Genomic DNA, 17,205 nt, shown 5'->3' with positions numbered 1-17,205 from the left:
ACATAATAAAAGCTGTATATGAAAACCCACAGCTGACATTATCCTAAATGGAGAAAAACTGGGAGCTTTACTCTACTGTCAGGAACAAGACAGAGATGTCCATTCTCACCACTTTTATTCAACACAGTATTGGAAGTCCTAGCCACAGCAATCAGACAACAAAAAGAAATCAAATGCATCTAAATCAGCAAGGAAGAAGTAACATTTTCACTATTTGAAGATGAAATGATACTGTACATGGAAAACCTAAAAGATTCCACCAAAAAATGTTAGAACTGATAAATATATTCAGTAAAGTCGCAAAATACAAAATCAATGTACAGAAATCTATTGCATTTCTATACTCCAATAATGAAGCAGCAGAAAGAGAAATTAAGGAATCAATCCCATTTACAATTACACTAAAAATAATAAAATGTCTAGGAATAAACTTAACCAAAGATATAGAAGACCTGTACTCTGAAAACTATAAAATACTTATGAAAGAAATTAAAGAAGACACAAATAAATGGAAAGACATTCTGTGCTCGTGGATTGGAAGAATAATTATTGTTAAAATGTCTATACTGCCTAAAGCAACCTAGACATTTAATTCAATCCCTATCAAAATACCAACAGCATTTTTCACAGAACTAGAACAAACAATCCTAAAATTTGTATGGAACCACAAGAATAGCCAAAGCTATCTTGAAAAAGAAAAATAAAACTGGCAATATCGTAATTCTAAACTTCAAGTTATACTACAAAGCTGTAATGATCAAAACAGTATGGTACTTCCATAAAAGTACACACATAGATCAATGGAACAGAATAGAAAATCCAGAAATAAACCCACAATTATACAATCAATTAATCTTTGACAAAGGTGGCAAAAATATGCAATGGGAAATCGCAATCTCTTCAAAAACTGGTGTTGGGAAAACTGGACAGCTACATGCAGAAGAATGAAACTGGAACACATTCTCACCCCATACACAAAAATAAACTCAAAATGGATTAAAAACCTAAATGTGAGACCTGAAACTATAAAATCCTAGAAGAGGCCACAGGCGGTGATTTCTTTGGCATTGGCCATGGCAACATTTTCCTAGATATGTCTCCTGAGACAAAGGAAACAAAAGGAAAAATCAACTACTGGGACCACATCAAAATAAAAAGATTCTACACAGCAAATGAAACAATCAACAGAACTAAAAGAAAACCTACTGAATGCGAGAAGATATTTGCCAATGACATATCTGATAAAGGGTTAGCATTCAAAATAGATAAGTACTTATATAACTCAACACAAAACCCACAAATAACCCAATTTAAAAATGAGCAGAAGACATGAACAGACATTTCTCCAAAGAAAATGTGCAGATGGACAACAGACACATGAAAAGATGCTCAACATCACTCATCATCAGGGACATGTAATTCAAAGCTACAATAAAATATCACCTCACACATGTCAGAATGGCTAAAATCAAAAACGCAAGAAATATTGGTAAGGATGTGGAGGTAAAGGAACCCTCATGCACTGTTGGTGGCAAACTGGTGCAGTCACTGTGGAAAACAGTATAAAAGCACCTCAAAAAAATTAAAAACAGAATTACCATATGATCCAATAATCACACTATTGGGTATTTACCCAAAGAATATGAAACACTAATTCAAAAAGATATATGCACCCCTATGTTTATTGCAGCATTATTTAAAATAGCCAAAATATCGGAGCAACCAAAGTGTCCATCCACAGATGAATGATAAAGATGATGTGGTGTATATATGCAATGGAATATTACTTAGCCATAAAAAAGAATGAAATTTTGCTATTTGCAACAACGTGGATGAATATAGAGGGTATAATGCTAAGTGAAATAAGTTGGTAAGAGAAAGACAAATACCATATGATTTTTTTTAAGATTTTATTTTATTTTATTTTTAGAGACACAGAGAGAGAGAGCGAGTACAAGCAGGGAGGGGCAGAGGGAGAAGGGGAGAGAGAGAGAATCCTCAGCAAGCTCCATGCTCAGCGTGGAGCCCAATGCGGGGCTCAATCTCACAACCCTGAGATCATGACCTGAGCTAAAATCAAGAGTCACATGCTTAACTGACTGAACCACTCAGGTATCCTGATTTCACTCATATGTGGAATTTAAGAAACCAAACAAATGAAGAAAGAAAAAAGAGACAAACCCTAAAACAGACTTTTAACCGTAGGGAACAAACAGATGGTTACCAGAGAGGAAGTGAGTGAGGGGATGGGTTACATAGGTGATGGAGACTAAACATACCTGCTGTGATGAGTACCTGGGTATTATATGGAAGTGTTGAATCACTATATTGTACACTTGCAACTAATATTACACTGTATGTTAACTAACTAGAATTTAAATAAAAACTTCAAAAATATTTTTTTAAATATTTTATTTAGAGAGAGAGAGAGAGAGTATGCGTGGGCACACACACACATGCACTCACACGTGCATGCTGGGGGAGGGGCAGGGGAGAGAGAGAGAGAGAGAATTTCAAGCAGACTACACACTGAGCACAGAACCCAAAGTGGGGCTTGATCCTGAGATCATGACCTGAGCCGAAATCAAGAGTCTGTGGCTTAACTGACTGAGTCACCCAGGCACTCATAAAAAAAAAATTTTTAAGGCATTCAGTTTGTTGTATTTCATTATGGCAGCCCAAGCAGACTAATGCAACCAATGTGACTGAAATTAAGAGAAAAGTGTAGAATTTGGTCCCGGATGAAGTTAGAAGAGCAGTTGAGCACCCCTCTGCAGAAGATTTGCCTTTATATCAAGATCAGTAAAAAACTTATGAAATGTTTTAAGAATGATAATATGATTAAATTGATATTTTTTGTGAAGAACATCTTAACTGAAGAATGGAGGTGAACCAAAATGTAGAACTGTTAAGAAAGATATTATTGAAGTCCAGGAAAGAGAAGTTAGTAGCTTGGATGAGGATGGTGGCAGAAAAGCTGGAGAGGAAAGGACCACAGGCAAGAGATATTTAGGAGGTAAAAACTAGAGAACTAAGTAATGAATTGAATTTTTTTTACATAACATTAAGTGAAAGAGCCAAATGCAAAATTATAGATTCATTATGATACAAGTAAAACTCAGGGAAACATAGGGTAAAAATATATAAATTATAGATAACATTCTCATTTTTCTACTTTCCAGGATAATAAAAGTGTGGTTATATTACGCTTCTCCTTTTAAAAAAAAAAACAATGTTTTAGTGTAACTGCCACAGAATTACTGTAAGGGTCACTCCTCAAGGGTAATTGAAATGTAACTATAGGTTTTGCTGAGATTTTGTGTAGAATTAGTAAAATCAGGTGAGGCCTGGCAGTAGGAATTATCTCTGACATTTAAAAATGCCATGGAGAGTCTACAGTAAAAGGAGTATTCCAGCATAAGAAGATCCATACAGAGTTGAAATCATTAACAAGGCTCCCCTGGTTAATTTTCTTGAGACAGCTATTTTATATACAGGTAAACAATTATGCCTCCTTTACCAGAGACAAGTTTTCCAAATTTTCTAAGGCTTGGCTTCATTTATAAAATAAGAGTCCTCCTTTCTCTCTAGAGATATTATGAAGACACAATGAGATTGAGTCAGGTAGAGTCTTTTGAAGAGTGCCTGTTGTATGCTGAGTGCTCACCTGGCAGTAATAGTAATAGTGATGATGGGTTCATAATTAGCAGTGGTAGTCAGAGTTCTCGCCATATTTAGATGATTTTTTTTTAAAGATTTTATTTATTTATTTGACAGAGAGAGACAGTGAGAGAGGGAGCACAAGCAGGGGGAGTGGGAGAGGGAGGAGCAGGCTCCCCGCAGAGCAGGGAGCCTGATGTGGGGCTCGAACCCAGGACCCTGGGATCGTGACCTGAGCTGAAGGCAGATGCTTAACGACTGAGCCACCCAGGTGCCCCATATTTAGATTTTTTTAATGCCTGATACATGGTTAAAGTAAAAAGTTTTCACCTTATTTAGTTATGAAACATAGGTTTAAGTTGAGAGAAATTATTCCTATCACATGGGAGAGAAAATTGGTTTACTGGGGCTTTAGGAATAAATGTTTGTATAATTTAGTATAAGTCAGCAATTCCAGAACTGATTGTCTAGGTATTATTCAGTGCTCACAAGTAGCATCTTCTGCTAAGATGTCATTTGATCTTTCTTGAATGAGAATACTTTTCTTTTAAACCCACAAGGGCAATTTGGGAAACAAATTAAAAAAGCTAAATTCTTGTGAAATGTTGTCCAAGCTAACTAGAGAGCCTTGAAAGGTCAAAGGTAGAAGAAACAGAGGGACTGGGTTGAAAGAATCAGTCAGGGTGATGCTCCAGCAACATCAAGGCACTTATTAGATGAGCACTATCTTTTTCTAAGTTGTATTAATGAAATAACTTGTAATATAAATAAAAGTGTACTTTCTGAACAAATGATGCCTTATCCTCCTAGTTGGCCATCCACTAATGGACATAACACAACTCGTTTCTCAAAAATGCATTTTGGATCCAAGGAAGTATTTAGTATCAAAATCTTGGCCTTGGCTATCTACTCCATCTCTTAGTTTAGGACCTGGAGCAGGTTACCTGATGACTCTGAGCCTTGGTATCCTCACTGCAAAATGAGGAGTTCAACACTTATTCACATGACTGAAGATTTAAATAATGTAAAATATTGAAAGGACTTCACATATGGCCTAGTACACAGCATGACTTTATGAAATTTTCATTTCTCTTTCCCCTTCTTAAATCTGTAACTATTTTTTAGAACATTTTGTCAAAGGAATACGAAACAGTACATTGGTGTACAGTGGGGATAAAACATACAGTTTCAGATCCCTTCCAGTCTTAAATTTTATCTCTATATAGGTGCAAGAACAGGACCTACATGATTGTTTTTAAAAATTTAATATTTCAATTAGGATATACTTAACAGACATGATTTGGAAACATACAGAAAGCAGATTTGATTGACATCTAATGGATACATTAAATCCAAAATTAAAACTATAATAAGGCATTTCCAAGTTCAATGTTTTGTTATTCCATCTCTTTATTCTTTTTTCAATTCAGCTGGAAACCTCTTCCAACTTCTATTCAGGGAAAACATTTTGAAAGGAGTATTTTAATGAGACCATTTGTGTTTCCAGTGCCTTGCTGAGTGACAGGTTATGGAGAGCATAAATAGATATTGTTTGAATCGAGAGTGTAAGAATGGAAACATTTTATAAGACTTATCAGTGTCTCACATTCATTATGAAGTAGTGAATTTCCCGAAGTGTGCCCCAAATATAAAACTTTAAAAGAGGGTAAATCACTATCCCCACTCTCCTTTTCAACAAGAAAATTTGGAAATGGCATCCCACAGTGTTACTTTTCAAGCCTCTCTTGCTGCTAGGCTTCTTTAAAAGTTTCTGAGTAAGCAGGGAAAATATTTTCCCCAGTTTTACAATACTAACAATGCTAGTTCATTTCAAAGGGTTTTTACACTTCCATCAAGGCTTTCTGTGTCTACCTGAGCATGTATATCTCATTAGAAACTGATGTGCCATAATCTCTGTGACTGAAACACTGTTTATTCTACAAATTTATTTTGCCATATAATTTTCTGGTGCCTGAAAAAGTACTGATAAATGACACCCTCCTGTTGTTCCAAATACCAAGTATAAAATGCTGTCTGTCTATGCCTGCATTTAGTATTGATTCTTCAAATGGCAAAAGAATCTGTAAAAAAAACACAAGGGAATCCAAAAGGCTTTTAGACTCAGCAGTACATTCAAGTAGAGCGGGCAGCCCAGAAGTGGTTTTAAAATGCCTGGAAATTACTGTGTAATGTAGAGGGCTGGGAATCCACAATTTGTTAGTAAACCCAATTCTTACCATGAAAGCTGTCAAATCACTGATACTCATGCTAGTTTTGTTGTTGTTGTAGTTAACACTTTATAAACTAGTCCTGTAGGATCAGACGGTTCAAGTCATTTCATAAAATACTGGCCTCAGATTATTAACAACCCTTTATTCTCTCTTATATCCTTAGATCTGTCCCACAAAAGCTTTCCACTTAGAAAAACAACTCCATCTGTTGTAGAGTGTGGACAAAGGGGATAGGCTTGGGCTACTGCTGTGGCAGAGGACTCTCTTTTCTTAAAAAGGGCGGGTGAGAGGTTAGACTAATTGAATCATTTAGTGGCCACTTCTCTTTTAAGTGCTTTCCTGGTTGAGGGGCCAAAATCTATACTAACACCTCTGCCCTTAGTAACGCAGTTTTTCAAGTCAAGAAGCTTTGCCCACAAGTCTTCAAGGACTCAATAGAGCTCACTAAATAAATAACAAGCAAGTGTGAATGTGACAGTCTAATGGACTATGTTGGATCAGAACTTAAAGGGAAAAAAAAAAAAACAAAACCAGGAGCTGGTACCCATGGTCAATTATAAAATGTCTCTCACCTACCTCTGCCAAGCCTGTCATTCACCTCAATTCTATTTGAATTAGAAAACTGGCATGTTTTGTCCAAATGAGTCAATTGATCTGTGAATGTTAATTTGTCAAAAGCATTCTGAAAAGTTAATGGTATAGTTGACCCTTAAACAACATGGGGGTGTTGACCCACTTCCCCCACGCTGAGCACCTGAAAATCCACATATAACTTTTAACTCCCCAAAAACAACTTCTAATAGCCTACTAATTACTCAAAGCCTTATCGAAAACATAAACAGTCGATTAACACACATTTTGTATGTTATATGTATTACATACTGTATTCTTACAATGAAGTAGGCTAAAGAAAAAATGTTATTGAGAAAATCATAAGGAAGAAAAAACACATTTACAGGACTGTACTGTATTTGTTGAAAAAAAATCCACATATAAGTGGACCTGCACAGTTCAAACACATGTTCAAAGTTCAACAATAAATTGTGTTACTCAAAATCTCTCCCTTACGTCTCCACAACTCCCCACATGTCTGCCATAACCATGGAACTGCAGTTTTAAGGAACAAGTAAGATCAACAGCCCTTAAAAACTGGGCATGCAGGAGTTTGAGGTACCTTTCAGATACTTTTTAGTGTGGGAAGGCTACATGATAATACTATTGATTTCCTCAAAAACAATGTTTTCTAAGTTTAGTATATTATTGGTCTTTATTTTCCACATTGTTAGTTTCCAAGCCAGTTATTTCATTGTTCCTTCTCTCATTTCTCTTCTTTATCATGCTTGATTGAGAGACTTACCTTGCTTTATGTGCTGAATCAGCAATTCATTTGAATATATCAGCAGTGAATTTTTTTCAAATGTGATCAAAATATATTAAAATTCATCTAGGAAAATAAAAAAGGTGAAGCTATAGTTATCATTTATTGTGCTGATACTGTATGCAAAGTCAAGTGTTGAATGAAGCACCTTACAAATATTAAAGAATAGTAGACACTGATTCAGATAAATTTTTAAGCTATAGTAGTTCTTTCTGAGTCAATCACATGCACATAGGGAGTAGATTTTGATTTAGATGATGTTAAGAAGCACCATGCCTACAGGTTTCTCCCCAAAATACCCTGAAATTTTACTAATCAAGACTTATTTCTTGGATTCTGATATCATTCCTTAAGAATACTTCAAGGTGAACAACACTCCCAAGTTCTACTTCCCTAAGGTGCTCTAAATCTCCCTTTGCCAAATCCCCAACTGTTCCCTCTCATGATTCTTCATCTGCCCACGACTTTTTGTCTCCTATAAATTAATAACCTGTAAAGACAGTTATGAAGTCCCAGGAACTTCTGCTTGTTTTAAAAGTAATCCCACCCCACTATGCCACATTCACATTCTTCTCCCACAATGGAACACTTCAGGTCTTGCAGGAGAAATTTTACCTTTGGTGCAAAAATGCAAACTGTCTTAAACAGGTGAAGTTGATTGAGAAGTATAATCCTATGAATTCATTGGAGGAGGATGTCAATGCCCAGGAAAAAATAGAATTGGTAGTAAAGATCTAGAAGGAAACAGTGCAGAAAGAGGGAGAACAAATGTCATCTAAGTTAAAAATAACTGGAAAAGAACATTACAGAGTGTGTTTAAGACCCTGGCACACATCAAAGAGCTGAAGGGAAGGAAGAACTGGAATTTGCTATTGGAATACTTCTGTGACTGAATGGCGGGGGTAAGTGGGGTGGGAGGATTTGAAATTGAGACGAATTTATAGCAAGTCTTTGATTTTTTACTGTAAACTTATGTTTTGTTCTAAGCAACTGGCCTACCAATATGGAAGCCATCATGAAGTAGTTGACTCTAATATATTCCTTGACACAAGAAGAAAATGGGAAGAAATTCAAAAATTTGGTGCCAGTCTTTATATGAACCATATTCTTCTTTGCAGAAAATGTTTGGAGCCCTTGCTCTACCACTAGGAAACTAGGAGAATGTGATCTATGATCTCCCTCCTGAAAACTAGTCATGTCCTAATTCCTGGGCCAAATCTGACAGACATTTCTCAGACTACCCTATGAGCCAGACTTTAAATATAGATCATACTTCTACACCAGGACTCCCTTACTCTGAAGAGGAATCTGATGTTACCCTGAGACTTATAATCAGGTACCAGATCAGTGTGTTTCAGAGATGCCCATAGGCTTTGTGAATCTGACTTTGTCTCACTTTTTTCCATCTAAACTTCATGACATGGTTTCTGTTTTGTTTCTTGCTTTATTTTGTCTTGGCAACTGATCCCCAGGTTCCTAGAACCCTGTTGACACACCTTGCCTTCTTAGGTAAACTTCTATCACCAAATTCAACAGCCAAGCCTATTTCCATAAAATTAAGTCCCTCATTTCATTTGCTCCATGTTGCTGGCCAGACACACAGACCCACAGTGAATGTTCCACAGAGGAGCCCAAGACCAGGAAAAGACTACTGGAGTATAGGGAGAACCAATGGGGGAACACAAAAGACACCAGTTGAATAGGCATGTAAGGCAAGCATGGTGACTTGAAAATAAGTGAAAAACACTGCAGTAGAGGCAAAAAAAAAAAGAGCTCTGTTTTTCAGAAATAGAGACTTCTAAATGGATTAAGAAATAAAGGTATTTGTATGTTATGGACTTGAATATTTGTTTTCCCCAAAAATCCATATGTTGGAAATCCAATCCCCAATGTCATGAATTTGAGGTGGAGCCTTAGGGAGGTAATTAGGTCACAGATTTGGTTTAGTGCCCTTATAAGAAGAGAGCAGAGAGCGAGCTCAATACAAGAGGCTGTCTGCAACCTGGAAGAGGAAAATTACCAAAACCCAACCATGCTCGCACCTTGATCTTGGATTTCAACCTCCAGAATTGTAAGAAATAAATGTTTCTTGTTGATAAGCTGCCCTGTTCATGGTATTTTATTATAGCAGCCTGAACTGACTAGGACATCCTATTCGCCAGAAACTCTAGAGGGCTCAAGTATCAAGATTATGAAAAGTTTGCAAAGAGAAAGAGAAGTTGTATGGAGAAATAAAGTTAGCCAGAAGTAAGTCCCACCATTTAACTAAGCCATTTTAACCCCCAGCAGGACAGAAACCATCAGATGTCTTGCTCTACTTACTTCTGCCCCATAAATCCCTGCATGCAAGGCAACCTGTCCTATCCTTTGATTTCTCCACACTAGGACAGTTACTCAAAATTTGCCTGTTTCATTAAAAAAAAAAAAAAATCCTGGGGCACCTGGGTGGTTCAGTTGGTTCAGCATCTGCCTTCGGCTCAGGTCATGATCCCAGAGTCCTGGGATCCTGCAACAGGTTTGCTGCTCAGCAGGGAGTCTGCTTCTCCCTTTCCCTCTGTCTCTCTCCCCTGGTTTGTGCTCGCTCTCTCTCTGTCACTCATTCACACTTTCTTTCTCAAATAAATAAATAAAATCTTAAAAAAAAATCCTGCCAGCATGCTTCTCTATTTTACATATAGATATAGATGGGCTTATATCACCTATATCTATATTATTTAACCCCAGAACAAGGCATGTGCTCTCCTGCTCTTTCCCCTTATCTCTGCCTCCCTCCCTTCACTACCTCCCCCATCCTTATCTTTTTATCTCTGTGTCTCTCGCTACCTGGATTTCGGGAAACTCTTTGTCAATGGATCACCTTGGCCAGGGTCCTCCCTTATTTTATGTCTAAGTGAGTAATAAATCTTTAGATTACCTGCAATCACTATCTCAGGCATTCTATTCTTTAATACCTTACACCTTTAATGGGAGGTAATAGGCAGACTACTGATCCAGCAAGGGGCCAAGTTGTTTCAGCATAGTTTCCCTAGAAAACAGACTGAGAGGAAATCTCCCTCCTGCAAGTTTAATGGGGAATTTTTTTTTAGGATCAATATCTGCATGAAATGGAAGGAAGCAGGACTGGGCAAGAGGGAGACGCAGGGCCCCATGCAGTCACAGAAAGGGCTCAGCCAATTCCCTAGCACCTCTAAAATGGACTAGCCCTTCAAAGTTGCCCTGAGTTGGAGCAAAGGGGTCTAGGCCTAAGACCCTAATTGGGCTGCAGACTGTCCCTGGGAAGGGGTGTGTGTGACCTTGGGCAATATGGGTCTCTTCAGCTAAGACAAATTCCTAGGAACATTAGACAGCTGAGGACTATTTGTGGGAAGCAATCCCAGTAACTGGGAGAGGTTTCTCAGTGCTGGAGGGAGATCTGGCTTACCAGCACAGCATTTACTGTAGAAGCAGAGGCAGAAGATACTTAATGTGGGTTTGGGTGTATTTTTGAGGTACAGAGTTTCCCCCACGCCCACCCCCCACTGTCTCTCTGTGCCAGCAAGGGAGTTTCTGGCAGGGTGGGCAGCAGAAGTAGCCAACAGCACTTCCAGACTTCAGATTTCTAAATCTTATGCCTTATGTGGAGACTAGGGTTTTAGAATGGCAAGGAAGAGGACTGTGGATCCTAGATGGGTAGAGAGCTGGCCCTGGAAGACAGCAAGAGGAGAATCGATGTGGTATTTCTAAAAAGAGGGAACACAGAGGTCAGATTACCCAGCCCCATGAAAATAACTCTGTTTGGTGAGGAGTGGGATCTGAGTGGGCTGTGTAGACGAGCACAGGGGACATATTGGTAGTTACTAGTGTGGTCACACAACCATTACCAGAGGGTGCCCCCTCCCACTCCTCCAAGAATCAGTGGTACTGCCTCAAACCCTGTCATCCTCTGGGGGGAGGAAAGCCCAAAGCAGAGCAAAGCCTGAATATCTCACCAGCCTGCAGGATGACGGCTTGGCATCAAAACAATGTTAAGTCATGGACAATGGACAAATACAATGTTTCTAATAAATCTAAGTTTCTGGCCTCAGGTCTATACCTGGTTTACATCTATGTGGGACTAGCTAAGAAATGGAAAGTCGTTACTGTGTAACCCCTCTCACCAGTAGGGAATGCACCAAGAGAGTTTCACACGGTATTTAAAAATTGTTGCTAGGGGTGCCTGGGTGGTGCAGTCAGTTAAGCATCTGCCTTCGCTCAGGTCATGATCCCAGGTCGTGGGATCGAGCCCCACATCTGGCTCCTTGCTCAGCAGGGAGTCTGCTTCTCTCTCATTCTCTTTCTCTCTCTCAAATAAATAAAATCTTTAAAACAAATAAAAATTGTTGCTAACACTGATGGACAGAAAGTTCTAGTCTGCCACAGAAAACACTGCGGTGGAGAGAGCTTGATATTGCTAGAGAAATGAGAGACAGAAAATGTTCTGGCAAGTCCAAACGACTTCATAAAAATACTCATCCAAGGAGAAGAATAACAGAAACCCAACTGAACAAGCCAATATTTGAGAGTTCATCTAAAAATGGAAATAATCACACAGGTAGTATGTGCTATCAAAATTTAATATTTCTTTTAGCATTTTAATAAAAAATCAGTACAAAGTAAACAAAATTTTAAAAATGAATGAGAAAATACTTAAGTACTTCTGCAGGTAATGACATGCCTAATTTTTAAAGGAATGACAGCACTTTTGCTGTGAATCCAACATAGAATGTGTTAGAGATTATGTAATAAATCTATCATGACGTTAGCCCTAATGCATAAAGAACAAGATTTTTTTTTGCATTTGTTTCAGCTGTTCGGTGTGCCTGTGGGATAGTCGACTTTAGCACTGGGATATTTATAATTTTCCAGAGGAATGTTAAATTCTGTCAACTCAATGTGCCGATTTTTAAAAACTCATGCATACATTATGTATAATACCACAAGTACTCAGGAAACTAATTGGTATCACTAGGAGAGAAAACAAGGAATCTTAAGGAAAAGCTAAAATAATAAAAGCTAGTTGACTAGTGACATTGTATGTAGAAAAAATTTTGAACTTGCCCTCTCAAAGGGTAACTTAAATTCTTTAAACTTTGGGGTAGAATTTGGAGATGAAACCTAAGGAAAAATCTAGCCTTACGGCAGCATTTACATATGGCAATTCTATTTGCATTCCATTAGAATCGACCTTTTATGAATTTGAGGAGATGCTGGAAGAGGTATCAGCTCTCCCTCATCCGAATGGAAAAGAAATGCTGATAGGTTGCTAGTGGAGGTCATTAAGCGGCCAAATATGGAAATCAATAAAACTATGCATTTATGTAAGAGAAGGGTATTGAACAGAAAATTGCAAGATTAACAGTAAGGTTCTATTGAGAGAAATTTGTGTTCAAGTTAGAGTTCTCAGAAGCCCCCTCTCATGTCATGCTCAGAAATAACTGTAACAATATGCAGGAAAGCAGATAGAATTTGGCACCATTTCAAAGACTGCAGATTGGATGCTATGTATTTAAACTACATGTAATTGGGAAATTATGAATGAGTCTTTCAGATAGAAAATGCCAACCATCTCCTGTTATACTGCAATTGGTTTGATTTATAATGACTTTATAGAGAGTAAAATCAAAGGAAATGTATGTACTAAAATATTAGAGCAGAATAGGAAAAGATCAGTGAAGTTCTCAATCACAAAGAAGGCCATTTCTTTTCGAATGGAAAATGACTGGCATTCAACTAAGAGACGAAAGTAATAAATAAGTTTGTCCTTGTATTACTACTCTATCAAAATGTAGAAAGCACTGGGATAGGCCAAAAGACCAATAGACAAAGATACAGGATAAATAATGCAGGTCAAAGTGTAGCTTTGAAAAGAGGGAAGAAAAAGCCTAATTGCAATTTTTCCCCATTGTTCCAAAGCCAATCTTTTTGTTCTCTGATCTATCAGAGATAGTTTATTTTGCTTCTGACTGTGCAGTAATCAACGTCTTGCCCCAGGCATAGCTGGATATTCAACCTCTGTTTCTCTGGGGACTCAGTAGGGAGGCCAACAGTAAAAACAGCCAAGCACTAGGATTTAACATGTTGACTAAAAACTCAAGGACTGCAGCTTGGTGGGAATGGTGGTTTTTCTAGGCAGTAATTGTACTCAACAACAAAAAAGATCCTTGATTTATATAATGATTGAGTTAAGGAGCCAAGCCACTCTGCATTTACATATCATGTTCTCTTCAGTCTTTTATCTTAGAATTACTCCAAGCCACGACTCAAAGGCTCTCTTGCTGTTTAACGAAAACAGTTGCAAATGAAACCTCACTACTGTAAAATTTACCAAAACTTGGCATCTGTCTCAGGAAGTACTCCCATGTCATTTTCTCTCATCAGAATCCCTGGTTCTGAATGACCTGAATAAGTAATGTTTTCTTCCTCTTTCTTTAGGAGTGAATGGTATCCCATATCCAGCAATGTAATCACAGATCGTCTCTCAACCCGAAGTCACTTCGGGATGTTCAAAAGATTTAGAAATATATTGAGCAGTCTGCCTACTTCTAGCTAGGCCTTTGTCTGGTTTTCCAAAGCTCTGAAGAGTCTTTTAAAGAACACGTGCTCCTCCTCTTGCCCAGTCACTTCAGAGGCAGTTCCTGTTACAGGAAACAGACAAATCCCAGAGGGACTACACCATGGTCTCTTTTCTCAACATCAACACAGAGTTCATTGATACATAAAATAGATATTTAAACTGCGCATGGAGCATAGAGAAGAGCAGTCCCCCTTACAAACCACAAATAAAAATAAACAAAAATTATTTTTGAAACAAACTTACAAGCCTTCATCAAATTAAAAAAAAAAAAAACATTTCTGGACCTTGGTAAGGAGAGACCTTATTCAAAAGGACATTTAACTGTAAGCTGTGAGAGGGACTATCAGAATAGGAAGAGGGGAGTTATTGCAACAGGAATAATCTGTGATCATAAGATCTGCAAGAATCTCAAGTATTAGGCAAAAAGGACTTTTCTTTTATAGAGAGGAATCGACAAGATAGAGGACAAGATGTGGGGAAGTGAGGTGAAAAGTTGTGGGATCAGATAGCAGATCAGAGAAAGTGTCATCGGCCTCTTTGTTTAGCCAGCCCATTTTCCTGTTTCCCAGGAGGGGATCCTTCAGGAGGATTCTATGCTGGACCAGGCTGACGGTGGGCCAGAGTTCAGGGACTTGAGAGAAGCAGAGAATCCTAACCAAAACATGGTTACCAAGCACTTCGTTTTGATTCATTGCTTGCGTATAAACACCCTGTGCTCCATTCAGTACGTGCCCAAGCACTTCGTTTTAAGCAGTGGGGACAAGCAGTGCAGCTAATTATTTACAAGGCAAGGCAAGGGAATTTGGAGGGTTTGGCCTTGTCATAGGTAAACAGAGTAGGTGGAGGCATCCCAGAGCCTTACTGAGTTTATCCAAGAAAATATCGGGAAGAGTGGTTCTTTGTAGTAAGTGTTTTTGTTTTTGTTTTTGTTTTTGTTTTCTTTCATTGCAGATAAGGATAGGGATTCCCATCAACTTCACTATTTACCAGAAGCACAGGGCCTGGGGAAAATTCAACGTTGTCGTTTTTTTGTAAAGATATATTTGATGGCCAAAAGAATTACTCATCTTGGATTCCCAGTCTCTAGTGTTGCTGGCCTGGCATAGAAGAGATTCTGGGGGTTTTGAGAGGTCAAGGGTAAGATTTCTTATCTTTTATAAGCAAGGTGATGAACCTCTTGTATATTCTTATGTCCATTTCCGCCTTAGTCTCGAAATGTTAACAGGTAAGTCTGGTTGTAGGAATACAAAAGAAATCAAAGGTTCCCAAGCCATCTTCACTTTAAAATCCTTAAAGTCAGTACAATCCTATTTTAGATGTATTTGACAAAGAGTAGAAGGGTCCTGTGATGGCTAATTAAGATCACAGACCACCACAAAGGCTGGTGCTTCGGGAGAAGTGTGAATTGATTTTGCATGAACACAAGCCAGTTTAAATTGACATAGGAAGCCACTGCTGCAGACCCTCTGACTTCTTACTCAGAGACACCTCCATCATCATGGCCACACTGCCTTGTTAGATAATTGAGGTTATTTGTTGTGGTTACTGGTGTCACTTGTGTTACTCTTATCTTCTAGTTTCACACTGATCTGATCTCTCCACAGAACATAAGGAACATTAAAAGTACCCAATTGACCTTAATGTATTCTTTCATTCCTTCCTGCTAAAACAAAGGCCCTTTGTGTACTTAAAGAGTCTCAGGTAACTAGAGTTGACACAGTGAAGAGGAGGGGGATTTGGGAAGGAGAGTGGAGGCTCTGAACAAAGCGACACAATTCTCGGGGTGGAGAAGAGATGCAATTTAGGTCATTTTATTTCTTATGGCATTCAGTCTCCATTACGTACCTTTTCTTTAATGACCAAAGTTTTATAGGTGACTTATTCGTAAATATCTTTCCAAATAATGTTGTTGAACTTAGCCCTTCACTCTATCCTGTGTATTTTTCAGAGTCTATGAAGAGTAGTTTCTGCAAAGTCAGAATTTATTCTTCCATACATTTGTCAGTAATGGAATAACCAAAAACAAACAAAAGTTCTGGGGTTTGGGTATGGTGGGTAAATCATTTTGCTCCAGCTCACTGCGAAAGATGATTATGTCACTGGCAAATAGTTTTGATCCTGAAACGATAAGGCCTGACTTCCTCAGGGCCAGAGAACAGGAGTCCTACTGTTTTCAGCTGCTCCCCATGCTACCCCTCCCCTTTTCTCCACCCCCCAAGTGACTGAATGAATCAATAGATTAAGTCATAGGCTGAAATAACCCCCATACTCCCTGAAGTGCTTGAAGTGCTTGGAGGATCACCTTCGCAAGGTAATTTTGGAAGATTTTATTGGTGACTCGTGGGTGTTGCAGACGAAGTTGAGTTGGTGGCATGGAGCTTGGAAACAGAAATCCAGGTCTGCTAGGACCATGTTCCCTCAGGAACTGATCCCCTTATACCCACTTGGATTTCCATTTCCAGTGCATATACACACACTCATACACACAGACATTCTCTGCTTTCTAGTGAATGCTAAAATGGTTCCATTGCAAATACCCTTTTAAACTATTTAAACAGAAAACAATGCCACTATCCTCACATTTATGTCTTCTAGATTTTTTTAAAAAATTTTGCTCCCCTCTCCTCCCTTTGGCTTAGATGCTCGATAATTTCAATATCATTTCACTCATGGATAGATCACTCTTCTGAAAATGAATATTGGGCTTAGGTGCACTCCTAACATTTTGTAAATCCTTCCCCTAATTATGAGAGGTTAGTCTCTTAACCTACTGCCCAGGTCCCATAGCAGATTATTAGCACTAGTGCTTTGATGGATCTTTTTAAGTGTTCCTCTTGGGAAAGATATTTGAAAGTCACATTTAAATAAGGATCTAAAAATTACTGAACATTAATTCTCTTCCAGTCTCAAATGCTATTTCTGGCAAAGGTTATGGAGGCAATTTTAATGGGAGAAATACACCATTATTTAGTTACCCCTGCTTCCCAATATGCAGCAAAGGACTTTGCTAATCTTCCCCGCCCCCCACGCTCCCGACCTTCTCTAATGATATAATGGATTTTCATTCCTATTGGAAGCACAGAGAATGAAGTGAAAGAGGAAAGAACTAGAGCTCATGGAGGTTTATTCTCTTTATCTCAAACACAACCCTCAGGGAGGTGGCATCTTAATCAAAGCATTCATATGACTTGCAGTTCAATGTTATATCCAAGAAAATTCTTACCTTTTTCTCTCCCCTGCCTTCTCCATAGGTACATTAGAGTAAAACCAAAGAGGCCTTTTCTCACAAAGAATTAAAAAGCTGAAAAGAACCAAAATTCAATTCATCAACCTCTTCCCCCACC

General features: G+C 38.3%; 1 long non-coding RNA gene across 11 annotated transcripts in view; it reads right to left on the bottom strand.

Annotated features, from left to right (window-relative positions):
* Positions 1–17,205, bottom strand: part of LOC118549718 (uncharacterized) — a 289,756-nt gene that overhangs the window by 174,747 nt on the left and 97,804 nt on the right. For 8 of the 11 annotated variants that reach the window (XR_013445054.1, XR_013445061.1, XR_013445060.1 and 5 more), the window contains 2 exons: positions 7,885–8,003; positions 7,249–7,335 (listed from right to left, as the gene is read on the bottom strand). The exons of the other annotated variants lie outside the window; for them this stretch is intronic. This is a non-coding gene — a long non-coding RNA (uncharacterized LOC118549718). The remainder of the gene's footprint in view (positions 1–7,248; positions 7,336–7,884; positions 8,004–17,205) is intronic. 11 annotated transcript variants of the gene reach the window in all.

Source organism: Halichoerus grypus, chromosome 1 (genome assembly GCF_964656455.1).
Source record: "Halichoerus grypus chromosome 1, mHalGry1.hap1.1, whole genome shotgun sequence".
Lineage (NCBI taxonomy): Eukaryota > Metazoa > Chordata > Mammalia > Carnivora > Phocidae > Halichoerus > Halichoerus grypus.
Note: the sequence above shows the minus strand (reverse complement) of the source record. Positions and strands in the feature narration are given on the sequence as shown.